The following is an 18,845-nucleotide window of genomic DNA, read 5'->3' as shown; positions in this document are numbered from 1 at the left end:
TTGCACAATGCACACAACACACATAATGCACTATCCCCATCACAAAAGAAACACAACACCTAGTTATATGAAAATATACTGTATTGTACACAACGCAAATATTAGACCAAACACCACATATCAGTAATATCCTGCTACCTTAGCCATTGCAGGAATGTTACACATTAGTTCCTATGCAAAACTAGCGGAGTGGCATGTACCACACAGGTTACTTAGTATTCTGCAACATAAGCAGTAGTCAGGGATCACGTTATTACACCAATGCACTTGTCATAGAAATATCATAAACCCATTGTTAGGAACATTATAAAACGTATGGCAAGTCAGAAAAACATATTAGCATGTTATGTCCATAAAAGGAACATTTGCATACACATATGAAACATCATAAAACAGGTAGCCAACATATAAATCAAAAAAGTCTCTAAAAAGAAATTATGCTATATATAATGCCTCTTAGTAGTACCTGTTTGCGATGAGGTCCCCTTCAGTGCCAGTAGAATGAAACATGGGTGCCACTGGCGCTCCTCTGTGCCAAACGGGGGCCTTACACTAGTTCTGGTGTTGGGAGGGGTGGCACGCGCCCCCTCTGTGTTAATGACGGGCCCCCTCCTAGGGCCTGCAATCGCTGGGGTTCCCCCCAGGCCTCAACCGGCCCTCACGAGGGGTCAGAAGTCCAGGAAAACAATTAGACCAGGAGGGGGGGCACCACATACCCCCTCCGATTTGTAACGGCCCCTCTTGGGGGCCTGAGATCGCTAGGGCCCCCCCAGGCCTCCACTGGCCCTTCCACATATGGGTGGACACAACACAATTGCAAGAGCCCACAAGGGGCCACAAAATGAGATTGGCGGTGCAGGGGGCCTCTGGCAAAGACCTTTCTCTTTTAGAAATGCATTTGGGGCTCTGGTGGGGCAAAGGGAGGCTTCCTCCTCCCCTGCCCGTGCTCAGGACTCCAACGATGGACTTCGGCGGGCAGGGAGCCTCTGCTGAGGCTTCCTTCCCTGCCCCCTCTTCTTCTGACAAGGAGAAAGCAGCTCACCTGGGCTGCGACGATGATCGGCCCTATGTCAGGGCCTTCTGGTGCCCCGGGGGTGCTCCTTTAAACGAACCTTGCCCCGGGGGCACCAATAGGAGCACGCTTGCTCCGAGTTCCTTTTTTACGCTGTTTTCTTGTGCCCCAGGGGCACCAAATTAGCGTGTCTACGATGCTAGGATATTTCAGGACCCCGGTTGTTGCGGTAAAAATGGGGCACAGCAACGCACTTTTCAAAGTGCTAGGGCATCATACTAAGCCCAGGTCGCAGGGGTGAATTTCAGCAAAAAGTGCTTTCCAAGGTGCTGGGCCAAAACAAAGCACTCCTCGGGCTGGAAATGGATGCAGCAGTCAGGGGCCACAGAACCCTGCCCCTGGGGGACAAAGTCCAGGGAAAAGGCCCACAGGTGAAAGGGCCCAGCAACAGGCCAGCACAAAGAGGATGCAAGCAAGTGGCAGTTCCTTACAGTGGTCAGCAGTGATAAAGTTCTCAGAGTCCTAGAGCCAACAGTGAGAGGTCAGAAAAAATAGGAGGAATTAAGCAAAAAGTCAGGGGATGAACCTCCCCAAGGGCCAGTTCCAACAAGTGGCATGTTCTAAAGGAAGATATTACCCACAAAAGGTAATGAATTAAGCCATTTTCAGGATTTAAAAAGTGTCTCAAACCAGTCTGAAATTCTCTCATTCTCGAGATATAGGTAAGTTCTGTATTTTGGCCTCGGCATGGTTAACATCAGAGAAAACCTACTGAGTCCATACTTTTCTAAATCCTAGACTCCCAGGGGAGTCCATAATGGTGTTACTTGCATGGATCCCACTACATATTTTTACACAGAATGTACTAAAAATCTTCCAACATTGGCTACAAACATAAATTTTCTATGAGGGAAGATTCAGGAGTCGGTGGGGATCCACGACATTCTTACCACCCAATGAAAATGATACCTCACTAATACCGTATATGCAACAGAAACTAGTCAATACTTGGACCGTGTGAAGTCATTGTATTGTCAAAGAGATTTTTATTTTGTTACAGTGTTAATTCTTTCATATGTGCACTGGTTGTCTGTCACATAAGTATGGGAAAATAGCCTTTTTCTTTATCCATACATTGACGTTTGCAGGGCATTCAAGTTAAGAAACTCAGCCTGTGATCCACACAAGCCATATCACCCTGGATTCCCATAGACTTCTAATCGGATATGCCTAGGCTTGGTCAGGATTTCTTTGAATGTAGTTTTGTGACATGTGGGCTGGTAAAAAGCAAGCAAAAAAGTAAGTAAGCAAATAAACCCACCGCTCCACCTGCTACTGCTGACAGAAAAACTGTCTTGTGATTTGAGGGTGAGATGATGTCTAGATGGCCCAGCACCTCAAAGCATACCTTTTTTCAAATTTTCCATGTAGTCAGCCCCTTTGATGTTTAGGTTTGCATGTTTATCACCTGCGAATAATTGGGATATTAGTTGTGAAGGAAATGGGTCCTTTATAAGCACTAAATTCCCCATTGTCTTTTTACTGGGAACCAAGTACTCAATTGGAGCACTTGACTCTCTCAGAGTAAACCAGCAAAGCAATCCTTTTCTCTCACACTGCCTGGGCATCTATTCTGTCTCCTATCCACTGATGGCCCTGCAGGAGAGGAGAACACTAGCCCACCAGAACTAAGTGCAGGCAGGGTGCTGCTAGCCATCCACTCCCCCAGACCTGTGGTGGAAGAACCCCATATGCCTCTTGTGATTCTGGTCCCCCTGGAACAGGATGAGGAGCACAGTGGCACTTAGCCAGTTTTCGTTTTTTATCCTGGGTGCTGGGGCTCAGGGGACATCCATGTTTGTGTTGTTGTCAAGGAGACTTGGCTGTATCTAGGGCCACTTTCCATAGCAAGAGTGTTGTTTTGTTCCTGGTGGCAAGGAACTCTAGCCACCAAGAGCATCCTCTTCAGGCCTTCTACCATTTAAACATGATTTTCATGGATTGTTAAGACTCCCTGTACCATACTTGTCTTTTGGCCAGCTCTTAGTGCTCTTCTGGGGGCATCTTTTTCAGCCCTTCTGAAATCAATACGCAGCACATCCTATCTGCTGCACTTCCTGTGCACCACAGCCTCCTGACAGCTTACAGGGTATCAGTCAGCTGAGTTAAGTGTGAATCCACACAGTGCCCCCCAGCGGCTTGAGTGTCCCCATTGTCCCTCCTGGGACATAAGGGGATCAGTGCCACTGGCCCTGGAGAGACCCACCCTAATCTTAGAGTCAGCTGGAGTCAAAGTCTCAAAGTCCATCCTTGTAGGGCATCAGATTGCGTCTTTTTCCAGTTGGGCATCCTTCCAACTTTGTTGCTCTCTGGTCCAGTGTCTTCTCAACTCACTCTCCCTTATGAGGGCATTTTTAAGAAGGGGTGGACATTTCTAGAAGCCAGGCACCCCTGGTCAATCTTAAAGCACACTTCAGCACTCCATCCCTGTCCCAACTCTCCTGCACAGTATTCTGAAAACAATCGAATATGGTACTTCAAGGTTTCTGTGGAAATGCTATGTTTGGAGCCTCAGCTTTACCCCTAGAAGACACAGCTGCCAGTTCCCTTCCCATTAAAACTTCAAAGGGAAGGTCTGCCCATGTTGGCTACAGAGTCACACTTCTTCCTTTGTTCTAGTGAACCTAAACTTTCCCAGTCGAGGTGCTATGTGACAAGCTAATTACCAGATGCAGATTTCCACTCCACCCTTTCCTTTCCCACAAACTAGGTCAATCACTTATATTGTGTGGGAGGCCTATGATCTCTTCACTGGGATCAGAGTAATGAACTTGACCAAGTAGGGGGGTGGCCAAGTAGGGGGGGTACAAAGTCCTGTAATCTGAGTTTCGACTGTGACAGGAAAATATGGCAAACCTAAAGCGTCATATTGTGAGTAGCTGCTATTTTAATCTCCACTGGAAGATCATGATTACCCCTAGGTTGATACCTCACTGCATCTTGTGTGCCTACGTGGAGACAAAAACTGTACGTTGTTGCAGATTTCCTGTATAACATTCAATATAGACTTTCAGTTAGCACTACAGACCTACACTATGAATGTCCTCTCACAATATAAGGCCTACTCCTGGTCAGTACCAATCCCGAAAAGGTCCACTCTTCAACAGCACTCCTGTCCGCAGATACTGGGTTGTGTAAGATGGTAGAGTCACACATGCAGATTGCCCATGTGTGCACATGAGTGTGCTAGCATTTTCACGTGTAACTAGCCCAGAGCCTCTTACTCTAGTGGCCTTATTTTAAATGGCAGGTTATGGTGGTTGGCACTTTACATCCAATTGCCATGAAAGTACAGTGAATGTGGCTAAGATAGTCAGCCTCCTTCACAATTAAAGTCCAGAAACCTGGTAGTCAAATGTGAAAAATCTAGAGGAAATAAATTTGTTAAACTCATTTGCTACTCCACCTATCTATCTGTACCAAAACAAAATGAGGTATAGGCTTTCCCTTCCTGACAATGCACTGCAGACCTACAATGTGTTGCCGGGGGAGAAAGAAAGTAGAGTGGTTAGTCCCTTTTCTGCTGGCACATGTGACCAAAATCACACGCAGGAGAATGGAGCACGTCGATAATCTACCACTACTAAGTTTGCAACCCTGCATGTAGTTGCACTAAATTGTGTAGTATTTATTCCTACTGGGAGACATTAGGATGGCGTCTGCTAGTTGACTTTTGATATCTGAGCTTTTGTCCAACAAGGTATATCCCTCAGAAAGCTATGACTGCTTGTCCTTCCTACCTTGAGCCAAGTGCAGAAAGGGCTGTAATTGGCCCATTTGTGGAGCCATACTAGGACAGACCCTAGAACACCTATGTTATTGGTGGAAAAAATAGAAGGCCGTTATGACCAGTTAGGGCCTTTCCCTTTTATAAGCCATAGCCCTGCCATTCCTGCAAAAGTGGCAACATAAGCTTTAACACCTGCATTGCATACATAATTTTCACTGCTTGCTATATTCTACATAAGACATGCATATAAATATCTATATTTATTCCATACTATAACTAATAAACTGTGCCATAACATAGATTTTGTTACAACTCTGAAGAGGCAAAGCTGTTTAACGTTAGAAGAAAATGGGAATCTTCAAGAAAAAAATACATATTGTATAAATAGTTAGATTGATAAATGAGCAACCCTTTTCTGTTTACTGTGGAGTTGTTTCTGCCCTCCTTTGGTGAGCAGTTTTAAAATGTCAGCATGTTCTGTTGATGTTCAAAAACATTTTGCCCCAATTCATCCAAATTTCGATTTGAAGAAGTGTGACACCTGGCCGGCTCCAAAATTATGTATACAAGTAAGTTACACATAATTTCACACATGAATATTTGTTTTAGTGTTCAAATGACCACTTCAGAAAATTGCAGTGACTTTGCTGATAACCAATGTACAAAGTGCCTTATTTATTGTCTGCTCGTATTTGTTTGGCATACAGCAGTTTAAAATGAGAGAGCATCAACCCACTTGACTTAAGAACAAAATATAGTGATCACTCAAAATAATGGAATCTCGATAGAAGAGGACTGAATAAGGAAGATTGTTCATTAAACATCATAACAGTGTAAGGCTCATTGAGCATGATAGTTAAAATGCCTCAGCCCTCCATCAGTCAATTCATAAAAACTGAAAATACAAACAGTGGCTAATTAAACACCTAGTCAGATAAATTCCCCAATCAAAAAATTAGCACTTTTGGCTAGCAATATAAGGAAAGTACTCAGAAAAATGTGTTAGTATTAATTCCCCCTCAAAATGGTCTCAGATTCCCCTGACAAACAAAGTTCTTAAGATATGTACCCTTTCCAACATAGATCTTACACGTCAATGTAACATTTTCATGTCTTCCTCCCACCCCACGCTCTTCTTCATTACTCCTTACCACTCTAGTATGACTAATTTAGCATTATAGATCTAGAGATGCATATTGCACATGATAAAAACAAAAGCCTTTGTATTAATCTGAATAAACGTTTGTAACCTGGAGTTGGATTGCAAACAGAAATCAAAACTAAATGTGATTCCAAAAATTACCAGGATCGCCTGCAATACTCTGAGAGGGCCACTTAGAAGAGAGCCACTTGAGATTCCTCAAAAGCCTTGGTATGGTGTATGCTTTAGTAGTTACCATATTTGTCATTAATTGAGCATATGAAATGAGTGATGTTAGAACTCCAGACGTGCAGGTGTAGTTTGATGGTAAATGGTGATCAACAATCCGAATCTTTTGAGAAGGTCAGCTGTCAAGGTGCTCAAATGCAATTAGCTGAATCTCTCTTGCAACAGGCTCACGAATTATTAGAAGAGCAGTATGGATGGAAAGATTAACATTACGGGCACATTTATGGAATAATATCTTTATTGGTCTTTGTGCTAGTCAAAAATCTTAACTAGTAACTGTTTATTAGACCTGGATGGAACTTGTAGAGTTTCACTCCACAGAGTTACCTAAAACCTCTGTGAATTTCTGTTGTGTATTAAGTTACATCACACTGCTTGGACTGATTTGTTGTGCCAGGAGCTTGTCCCATGCTGTAAAATCAGCAGGAAAAGCACCACGCGGTGTGCCAGAGGGTGCTCCTTCTTTCTGCCACTCGAGTAGGTTTTCTACTCGAGCAGCAGCTTAATCAACATGAGCGGCAGCTTTGCTTAGGCATGAAGTAGCGACCTGCCCTGACTGCCCACATTGAGAAATGTCATTGGGAGGTGGCCTGTGGTCGATTTTCTCACTCACCAATTTAAAGTTGGTGAGCCACATGCAAGCAAAATTCAGTGACAGCGATTGGCAGAGTTTTTCCAGGACTAGTCAACAAAACTCTGCAAACTCCACTGGAGGAGCGGAGTTTACTGCCCACCCTACTGTTTATCAGGAGCCCGCCATCTAGGGCATACGTCAAGTACATTTACAAATAAAATGGTAATAAAGTTTATTTATAACCATTTAATTTTTCACCAACCTGTCTGGAACAGAGTGTCAGGACGAGGCAGGGCAAATGCTGCTGAGTGGCAGCAGGCAGCTGTTCACTTATGTTTAAAGTCTTGTGATGGCCAGCCGGACATGTGAATTTTAAACCTCTCTGACCAAGCTGTCTAAGACAGCTGGGTTAGAAAAAGAACAGGCTTCCAGGGCTCTTGAGAGTGCAGAGAAAGGCCACTCCTCCAATCCTAGTGCTTCTCTTATGCTGGTTAACAGCATGAGAGCAGCACCAGGATTGGTTAGGGGACCAGCGGATTGAAGAAGATGTCATTCTGCAAGCCAGGAAGGTAAGTAGCGTTTTCTTTTATTTATTTATTTTAACCCCCCCTCCTTTGGCCCACCCCATCACTCTCCTTACATGCCAGCTGCAACTTGTGATTTGATACGGGTCAGCCTTTTGATAGGGGCGATGCATGTCCCACCTCACAGCATGGTAGCTGTGTGCACTATTTGGTGCAATATGAATACATCTTGAGCTAGAAATGGATACCTCCTCAACATTGTTTCAGCTCTATTTCTATTATTTGTGATGTTTGTTCTTGGAGACATGTAGTCTAGGTTCTGTAGAGCTGCATCTGTGCACAAGCTACAACTTCTCTTAGATGATGTTGTGGCTAGATCTCCAATCTATTGTGCTATTTTAGCATTGAAGCATGTGATGCAGTGGCAACATATAATGAAAGAATCTTCTTTTTTTTCAAGTAAGTCACATTTGTGAGAAAGTAATCCCTTTGGCCCTGATCACCCTATTTTTTGAAATTTTTACCCTAGGAGCCTCAAGTGTAGGGTGCAGTGTAAACAGGAGGAGGGACATTATAAAAGTTGTTTTGTAAGCCCTGGTGAAGGAAAGATGGCTTATTTTGTTTTCCCCATTGTTGTGCGTAAGCTTCATAGGCTAACATGAGAAGGCTTTATTTAAAATGAATACAATCTTACATTTGATAGGAGTGAGCTAAAATATCTTTCAAGGTATCAGGTTAATAGTTAGAATAAATCCAACAACTTGCTAATGTTAGATTTAGTATAACTGGTACAGGGAAAAATGTTTGGAACTATTTTCTAAAGTTACCTAAACTCAGCCCTGTATTAGCCTTTCCTGATTTAGACTTTGATTGGTGAGCCTTTGACATGCTGAGCCAAGCTACCTTAATGAGGTGTGAAGAGGCCTGGGCTGAAACAAAGGAACCACCTGGTGGGAAGATAACTAAAGGAGCAAATGTCAGAGCAGAAATGGGGCTGGTTGGCCAAACTGGTCTTCAAAGGACGGAAAGACACTTAGGACAGAAACCAGACCTCCCCCATTGCCTGCACCCCCGGCAAGATGGAAGCCTCTGCTTTTAGATTAGGATGGGGGCTGAAAGTATAGGGAACAGTTAGCCACAACTGTGGGTGGGCTTAACCAGACCTGAACCTCCTGGAGAGATTTTCTTCATCTTGCATTTTTTAAAACAAGTGCTTTAAGGCATTGTTTTGGGTCACAATTCGCAGGAAGTGCTCATCACAGTATGTGGCACCCTGCATCCCCTTGATCAGTGGTGTCCCTATGCTTGCCAACATTAAAACCTAAATAAAAGTGGAAGAGTTGCCAAGCAACTCAGATCCTTGCTGGAAAAAATCAAAAGAAGAGGGACTGCCCTGCTGAAACCCTGGTCTTCACCAATAGGTCTTGCAGACCCACAAGGACTGCACCTTCTGCACACTCTGAGCTTCACCACAAAATGGAATTTGCCTTTCTTCTAAAGATTGAGGAGTAGGCTCTCTGTACGCATCAAGTACAAAGGAGCTACCATGAGTCCCCTGCATCAAGTCCTGCAAGAAGACAAGAAGAGTCCAGCTGGCCAACATCAATTGGGCTTTTAAGGATTTGACAACTTTCATTGTGGGAATTGTAGTTCCAGCTCCCAAGGAGCAACCCAGAGCTTCTGGAACCTTGGATCAAGTTTGTGGATGCTTCAAACCCCCAAAAGGACCTTGCAGAAGACAATCCAGAAGTTTGGAGCACTTTTGGAAAAAAAAGCTTCACAGGTGACTAACCCAAAGTTGAGAGCCAAGCTGGCGATGTTGAACCGCGTCCAGGCTTGGATTTTAAATTTGTCCCACTGAAGCTCTGGAGATTTTTTGCCATCAATGAGACCTCCAGGAGATGACCAGAGCATCGCACTGAGCCAAGTCACTGTTGTTGAATTGCAAACTGGCCACAGGAAGGGACCTGCTTGATGTTGAGAGAAGAAGCTCAGAAGGTAAAAAGTTTGAACGAGGCCTACAGCTTAGTGCATCTCACTTGAGCTCCATCGCGGTCGGCCTCAAACATTGACTTTGTCCCTGTCTGGTGTGACCAGATGTCTGCAGATGGCGCTTTTTGTTTTTAAGCACTGGAAAGCAGATTTCTTTATTTAATCTTTAAAAATTCATGCCTTTGGTTCCCTATATTGGATGTTTGTCGTTTTGATGTCATTTTCAAGATGAAGTATAAGTCAAAGTCACTGTGTACAACTAAAGGAAATAGCTAGTAAGGATAACACAATTTTACCTAGTCATCAGTAACATGTACAGTCTAACACTTATTATCAGGATCACCAATCTTGTGCAACACATCTTTGAAGTGATCGGGTGATCTTCATGAGACAGCTAAGTTTTTATCCTAGTAATACCGTCATTGTTTACCCTTAGATTCTTCTCAAAATGGTGCCCTATCAAGGGTGGTTCATTGCTTAGGGTCAATGACACATACATTACCATAAATTACATCAATTCCTGCAGGGTTGTATTGCTTACAGGTCAGTTGTCAGGGCATGGTGTGGCCAACCATGATGATAGGCCACACCATTAAGTCAAGTGCGCATGTCAGGTTGGATGGGTCTCTTTCCCTGGCCAGCCCAACATGTGCACTTTATGCTTCTTGAACCCACGCTGCTAAAAAGCCAAGGAAAACACAGCAAAGTTCCCCCAGTCTCCTTTTGAGAGCTGAGCTCACCTGCTCAGACTAATCCTTGCATCGCTGTCATGCACTTTACACTAAAAACAGCAAGAGAGCGATGCTCGGATTGGTTTATGGCAGCATAGACTGGCCTGTCTCCTCTCACCCATTCTCAGAAGGCAGCACAGGGGTGGAAGTACTACGTGGTTAATCACTGTATGGATTTATTTTTAAGCCTTACAGTGATTGGCCACGTTTCTGATTTTTGTGGAGTCACACGCATAGCTCAAATGGAAGGAGAGATTGAAGAAGGCAGTCAGCTTTTTCATATCCTCTCCAGCACAGTGTGCCTGTTTCCAGGCCCTGGTGAGTGGCATAACATTTCAGAGTAGAAATGTTTTAACAAGAGTTTGGCATTAGACAGGTATGTTACTGGATCGTAATTCTGTTTTGACTGGAAAGCACCAAGTTTGGAGCTTGGAGACAAACCCATTTGTGAAATGTTTTGTTCATTGTATGGGGAAACTCAGCACAGTTACATTTTAATTTTACATTTAATTTGATACTTTATAGAACACTTCCTTGAGACTTGTCAAACCTATTTACACCCAGTTTCTGACATAGCCAAACTAAATTTGCCTACTGCTGTTAGAATCAATTGCTGCTCTCTTCCAGATGCAGTGTGTCACAGAAAAATGCTTTCAAATCAAAGCTTACTCAAATGTGGCAAATGTGCACCATCCCCAATTTGAATGAGAAGATTATTTCTGTAATAAAATCAGAACATTCTCTATCAAAAGAATTTCTCTAGCATTACAGCCAGAGTTGCCAACTTTGAAGCTTGGGAATCACGCAGAGTTCTGGCATCGGCTCAACATCCTGTGATTCTGGGAAATCACTTAGGGCCTGAATTAGACTTCGCGGACAAGTTACTCTGTCACAAAGGTGATGAATATCCTGTCCACCAAACTATAAATCCCATTATATCCTATAAACTTTATATTTTGGTGGACAGGATATCTGTCAAGGTTTTAAAGATGTAACCCATCTGCCAAACTCTAAATCAGTCACCTAATCTTCCCATGCTTAAACAAGACCTTGTGTAATGTAACTGATCCTCTTGTAAAGTGCTCCAATACCTTTGAGGCAAGGTCACACCATTTGAAAATGTAAAAAAATGATGGCAAATATTTACACTGATTAAAAGCACACATACACTAACTGTGGATCCTGTCTGAACAATGCTTCTGGAAATTATAAACAATTATACATTTATTTGCAACAAAGGAGTTCAGTGCTTTCACATTCCAAGTTGTGTTTTATATGTATGTGTGACATTTCTTTTCATGTTAGGTGTAATGATATGAACGAATGGTATGAAGTAAGAAATAGTAACACACGCTAAACTTCCTTCAATCTTCATACTACTGTGTTCCATTTCTTCGCAAGTGGCAAAAAAAAGCAGTAGCCACACACCAGCAAGACATGATGGAAAGAAAATCACAAAAAGGAAGTTGATTAGATTGGTAACCAATTTATTGAGCAAATGTGGTGTAAAATGCATAATTTGTTCTCTATTTTCCAGATTTTTTAAAGTGTAGAATGAATCTGAGCCCTTTTTAGAACAGAATGACTTAATCACGTCTCTTGCTCGCTCCATGTAATTCAGGACAAGTGGTTACACCCCACCACTTGTAAAAGTCACGAGCCACCACTGTGCCCCATGCTCTTGTTACAATCCTTGATTGCAATTATTTTTCTTCAGTTTCAAGGAGTGCCAGTCTCAAACCCGTATTATTTCTAGGACCATGATCCAGTTGTCTCAGATAGGGAGAACATCTAACAAAAGACGATTTCGGGAAACACACTTAGCTCCTAGAAGTCATCTTATTGTTAAATTCATATAATTTAAACAGCTGTCTATTTAGTTCAACTTGCTCCTAATAATACTTAGGTACACACTGAGTATATCATAAATATCACTGTGAGGATGATGTGTTCCAAACAACATTTTATTCTTCTTTTTAATTTGTACATGCCCCGCATAGGATTTGACGTTGCTTTTGAAAGCTTGTCAGACAGTTGACACCCAATTTGCCCTGAATGGCTAGGGGACCTAGTGAGTTTCAAAGCTGTTTTAGTGTGACAATTTAATTTAATTTAAAGTTAATTCCAAAGCATTATTGTAAAGTATATACGTGGTAACCAGTCCTATACAAATTGCATACAAGTGCAACACTTCAAATGTGTAAACACTACACTCGGAGGGAAGGGTCTTGAGTGTTTGTAATGTTTTGGCAATGCTAATACATGTTCTGATGTTCTATATAGTTAAAAGGGAAGAATTATTATAATCTATATAATAAGTCTTGTGTATAATATGGAGGCTGTTACCTCTATTATACCATATGAGATGAAGAAACTGAAAGAGTTGGAAGAGTTGGTTGGAGAGTTTCAATATTGAGCATAGAGTGGTATAATGAAGCAAACAGATAGATTCCAGAAATTCTGTAATATTATAGATATGTTTAACATATGTTTTTGTGACTATGAGCCATTCAATCAGTTGTATTTGTATTGGATACAGTACTACGGTTCTCATTCTAAGCACATATTGTGTAATGTTTTGTTAGCCCGGTTTTAGCTAGTATACATGTATTATACATAGGTAACACTCAGGGCCTGATTTAGGTCTTGGCGGAGGGAAATACTCCATCACAAATGTGACAGATATCCCGTCTGTATTATTACAATCCCATTACCTCCTAAGGGGACTTCAATATGTCACATTTGTGACAGAGTATTCCCTTCACCAACACCTAAATCAGGCCCTCAGTCTTTACAACTGAAGCTTGATTATCATATATGCTTCTGTTTTAGATATATAGCACTAACTCCTTAAACGTGAAATTTGATTACGTTTTTGGCTTAACTTTTTTCTTACATTTCAGTATTGTATGTTGTACTCGCTCTTGCAACCTGTGACTTGAGATATTGTCCTATGTAAAGTGCTTTATCACCCACTGGGTCTGTCTTGTGCTATATAAAAGTACAAATGGATAAATAAATAAAAAAGTAAAATAAATTGCTGGCTATACTGTTTCCATTTCAGGAATGGCTTTAAATAAACTCTCAAAAAGAGAGTTTGCTGTATCCGAACAGAAATAAATGGCCCCAACATGCAGGGAGTTTTCTTCCTCCATTCTGCATTTTAGCATCTACCATTCCCTAGCTGATAGACAGCCCATGTCCACCATGCCTCGAATGGTAGTTTTACATGTGTAAATGTATACACATCCAAGGGTACTCTTACACTACATTGAGATATTCACTATTTTTTGTGTAAAGTTAGTCCAGAGTAAGAAGTAGAATAAAATGTATGAGTGTAAAGCTTTCACTTTTAGGTGTATGTCTTCATTACCAAGATGAAGATCTCTATATGATAAAGTATGTGGAAATGTAAAAAAGTTAATTTAACTTCAAGTAAATAGTTAAAAATAATTTCATGTTAATATTAATGCAAAATATTTGTATATTTTTTTTAAATGTACAGATTTTCTGAATAGCACTATTATTCTAAAGGTGGATTAAAAATTAATGTAATGATATTTATGTAGTAAATAATTATTATGTAAATACTTATTTAAAAATCTTACCTACGGTAAAATGTTTAGTTTTATTCTATGTGTATGAAAAATTACTGTTATGCATGAAATACGTTTAAGTGATTATTCATTTTTTACACAGGAAGTTCTTTGTTTTGTTTTGGGTTTCTAAAACTGAATAAAACGGAAGGCTTCTGGATCATCTTGATCCAGGGGATAATTATTATTGATTGAGATGATGATTGCTAGGCTACAATCACTCTTAGTCCCTCGTCCTGAGCACGGGAAGCTGACTCACAAAAGTATATCTATAATTTGAAAATCTAACAGAAGAGATGCATAGAATGAGTTTTTGCGTTTTCCTTCCATTGTCTATATGTAAGTGCTACTGACTCAAAGAGCTGGTGAACGTAAGGGAACCAATAAATCACGAAACACCGAGAATTTCTTCTGTCACAAAGGAAGAGTTTAAAGGGTCTACAGTTATCAACAATGGCCTAATTTAATCTCCCACGCTCCATCACTGCTATAAGCCTGATTATTTTCCAAATCTATCCAAAAAATATTTTACTTCGAAGAGCAGATGTAAGCGCAATTTCTGTGCATCGTATACTGTCAAATACCCGACACTAAGTCCAAAGGCAGTGTACCTGGGTGAGAAGAGTGGAAACACCACTATAACTTCACAATGAACCCCACATCAATTTCACTCTGGCTTTGTGTGATATCCTAGCACCAAATAAAGCCAGGTGCAAGCAACAGGCAAGCACAATCTCCTAGGCCTTAGTGAAATTGTAATCCCACTAGCAAAATTAATGACATTTCTGCATTTCATGTTACATGAAATGTTTAAAATTTTCTATAAAAAATCGAATAATCGCAACACACCGCAGACTAGATATTACAGAAAATGTCTTGTGGAAAGATATTTATGCTAGAAGCAGTATTTTGGTTGTATTTAAGGCGACATATGACTGTAAGGTTATCGTCAGTTGAATTTTTTTTGTTAGTTACTGGCAAACCTCATTTTGTTATTTTATTATAAGTTCTTTTTCCATATTTCCCATAATTTTCCTGAATCCTAATGAAATTTTGTGAAAACCCACGATACAATATTTTGCACTTTTACACATCCCTAAATGTCATGTAATATTTGTATGCATATTTTTGTAATTTCTGCAAAACTGCACATTTTTATGTGTCGCAGATAGTGGGTTAGAAACATATCATGGTTAGGGCTTGAAACAAGTCTCAATGAAACATTTCTCTGTCCCAAATAGCACTGATGCGAGCAGCAGGCAATTCTGAGAGCATTGAATGTTACGTTCAAGCAGTATTAGCATTTTTAAAGTCAAGAAAGCAACCTATATATCACGCAAACTAACGCAGAGAGATAGCGAAATATGTAATGAGCATAAATGTGCCGAAACAAGTAAAATCAGACAAGGCAACTGGAGATATGAGTTTTTCAATTAGTAGGACACAAAATGCCTAGAAATTTTAAAATACCAAAGTGTCTGATTGCACCTGTGTTTATTTGATTTATTATTTCCATTATTTACTCTGTTAAACTGTAAGCAGTCCTCAAAGTATTAAAGAATCGTGTAAAAATAATTAAATAACCCAGGCATCAAACTGTTTAATATCATTGAATGCAATAAACATACAGAAACGATACACATCTCAGATTTCACCTTTCATTTCTTATCATCGGCTCGGACAAATTGAAATATCGAATTTATTCTCATCAACTAGGAAAAAGGAATATTGACATCCGTAAAGGGTGAAACATCGCACATCCGATGAATGGCCCAGTTACAATTCTACAGCCCCACCTGAACTGAACCCACATAAATTAGCAACATCACCAAACTTGGCATGCTGAATCCTCATTGTACATTTACATTGGCCTCATATTTTCAAGCTGTATCTCTCCTGATGCAGTTTAACATGCTATACGCAACATTAACAAAGAATATTTTGGGTGGCATCCAGTAAGATAATGTGGCTAGACTAAACAACTGGGTTACACCTGGGTGGCTAGACTAAACACCTGGCTTACATATCACCCTCTGTGACCTCCAATTATCCAGTTCACGAGTAAATCCGAGCTTACATTCTGTCTTCTAAATAATACCCAAATGTCAACTAAGATGTCAATCGCAACAAGCTTGTGTTTCTTGTTGTATTTGATCATTTTGTGTGACAATCATCAACTGTTTTTAATTGAAAAGTTGGAACCAGATTTTGTATAGATGACAATTTCTTCTCAAACTGAAGACTCACTGAAATAATAGAAGCATTTTGAGTATGCTACCATGCACCATTTGGGGATCTATTACATTAGTAAGACACACGGTCCTGAACTGTGTAGGGTGCACCTTCGCTGGATGCACAATGCATACACTGGGATCATACAGCAGGCTATAAAATCCACCAGGAGGCATATTTTCAAGCACCATGCGCCGCTGATGCATCACTTTTTGTGACACACCAGCGGTGCATAGTGCAGACCCATATCTACAAGACCACCCAAAGTCACTGTTCTTGGCTTCACGTAGCCTCGCAGATAAGGTGTAAGGCAACACAGATCGAGTTGGAGGTGTAAGTCAGGGAGGCTTATCATGGGCATTGAGGTCGGTGTTCCCATGCAACACCCATGGGTTTTGACACATACCCAGATTTACAATAATTTGTAAACCTGGGAATGGGTCAAAACTGTATGCCTCCCCAGGGCAGGTGCCACAGAGAGAAATATCTTTATTTCTTGTCATTGTTTCCTCTTTCTATGTGTGCTGCATTCTGCCTGCAGCACACATAGAACGAGGAAAATGCCTCCTGGATTGTTCTTGTGCAGGAAGGTGCCCGTTCCTGCACAAAAACAATCCTGCCAGCAACACAGACACCCTTGCACAATGGTGCAAGGGTGCTGCCCTAAGTAATATGCCCCGTCTCTATTGCTGGCAGAAGCAATCACATACACTGGGGATATTAGGGCGCTGAAAGGCAGGCTAGTGATTTCAGACTACCACTTCCTTTATCAATGGAGAGATACTGGCCTGTTTTCAGAGACTAGGCAGGGCCTACCCACGTGATTGTATAATGTGTATCAGCACCTGTCTGCTTACAGAGGCATGTCAGGGCAGGTCCGTAGGACTCCTGTTTGCTTTCAGAAAATGAATCTGCATGGGGCACTAAACCATGCACTATTTCTTTGAGGAAACCCACATATTAGAAAAGTGACTGCTAAAGTATTTGTGGCTTCTTCAATATGGAAGTGCTCCAGAGGTGGAAAATCAGATGGATATGTCAGTTGCAGACCAAGGGGATTTTTTTTGATGCATTCCCAAGTTTCTTTCCAATATTCCTACCGAGCAGTCTGTACCGCCATGTGGTCTTAACACACTCATGTTATGTATTTCGTAATGTTATTAATGGGCACCCATAACCCATATCTATTTCATTCACTCATCTTGCCTCAGGAGAGATTCCAGTGCTTCTCATGGACTACTCCAACAGTCACCTTTTAGCAACACACCTGAATGAAAATAAAGAAAATAAATACAAATTCCATTAATAGGAATACAAACTGCGATTTTACAGACAAATACACTTGAAGTGAAACAAGTAATACAAGTTTTCCATAAGCATAAATTATGTCTAATTTTTCTGTGGAAATTTACATTCAGCAGTTAGTTGACTTGTTTTCGAAGTATGTATAGCTTTTAGAGCAATGCTTCAAAAATCAAACGTAGAGAACATTATTTAATTTTGGAGAAGACTTTATGTTATTCTCGACAGTTTCTATTAACAAAAGCAATATTCCAGCCTGCAGCAATTGACTTCAAAACATGAAAAAACACTTGTACTGAAGTGTATCCAAGTTTAAATATGAAGTTTATGCAAAACTAAGAATTGAACGTTTTTATATTTCAAATGCATTTATATTATCATTATTATTATTATTATTATTATTATTATTATTATTATTATTATTATTATTATTATTATTATTATTATTATTATGATTATTATTATTATTATTATTTTAATAATGTTATTATAGTCTTTTATAACACTTACCTGCCCACACGGGTTTTCCCAGCGCTTTCGTAGCAGGTCAGATCAAACAATGCTCAACGAATCAAAACATCCAGATCTTTAATTGTTTTTGAAACATAACCAAGGAGGTCCAGCTTCTCAAAGGTTCAGGTAAAGCGTTCCACAACTTGGGACCCTGAAATGCCGAAGAACCGGTCTCCCATGCATGCCCATTTGACTCCGGGGACTGTTGGCAGGGACGCATCGCTTGTGGACAAGCAGGCTGCTAAGGTCTCACCAGTTCTTGAAGGTATCTTGGGCCAACAACTGACCTTACTCTAGCACAAAGCTTAGAATTGAATCTGCTTCTCCGCTGCAAGCTAGTTAAGCTCCCAGAGGAGGGTTGACGCTGGGGTATCTTTTGGAAGTCCGTATAGCAGACTAACAGCTGAGCTCTGGACTACTTACAACCATCTTATGGAAGCTTTATTCCCTCCCAGATAAATGATCTAGCCGAAGTCCAGTCTTGACAGAATAGGTTCTTGATGAACTGTCCTATTTAATAATGTTATGGGACAAAAAGGAATCATCATCAATAGTTCTCATTGTTCAATTAGCTAAAACCATAACAATATTTCTGTTATTACAAGTTCAGTCTAAATAGGATAAAACATGGGTTAAAAGTGAAAGTGTGACTATGCATAATAAACGGCACACACTTGTTACACTCTGACAATCTAAAATACTCACTGCCAACCTAAAAAATACATTTAAAAAACCATAGAAGTACCTACTCTGTCTTGCATTAATTCACTGGCTCCATTCTCACACTCCCACAACTAGGACACTGCTTTGTTAGCGTTTTCCCTGTTAGTTTCATTCATTTAATATTTAGTTTAGTGTGGACCAGACACAAGCCTGAGGGGGGCAGCACATTTCCTTTTTTAATCAATGGGGTTTACTGCAATCACAGCCTCCCATATCAACATTACATAATTTAAAGTTCAAGTCGGAAACTGTTTGCACATTCACAAGTCAAACAAGAGAAGGGCACATTGTAACACCATGTATAATGCCCAAAAATGCATAATTACAAGGTACACATCCATACAGATAGTTTCTGTAGAATAGACATGAAAGCTTTTAATGTTGCGGATGTGTTTACTTCTTTCAGTGACTGATCATGCATATATGAAAACATGTCCCTGGAATAAAAAAAGTTCCTTTTGTTTAC

At 40.6% G+C, this 18,845-nt stretch overlaps 1 protein-coding gene across 1 annotated transcript in view; it reads left to right on the top strand.

Annotated features, from left to right (window-relative positions):
• The window catches only part of MYOM2 (myomesin 2), a 571,331-nt gene that overhangs the window by 287,784 nt on the left and 264,702 nt on the right, over nucleotides 1-18,845 (top strand). The gene's annotated exons all lie outside the window — the stretch shown is intronic.

This window comes from Pleurodeles waltl, chromosome 5, assembly GCF_031143425.1.
Source record: "Pleurodeles waltl isolate 20211129_DDA chromosome 5, aPleWal1.hap1.20221129, whole genome shotgun sequence".
NCBI lineage: Eukaryota > Metazoa > Chordata > Amphibia > Caudata > Salamandridae > Pleurodeles > Pleurodeles waltl.
This window is presented reverse-complemented; position numbering and strand designations above follow the sequence as displayed.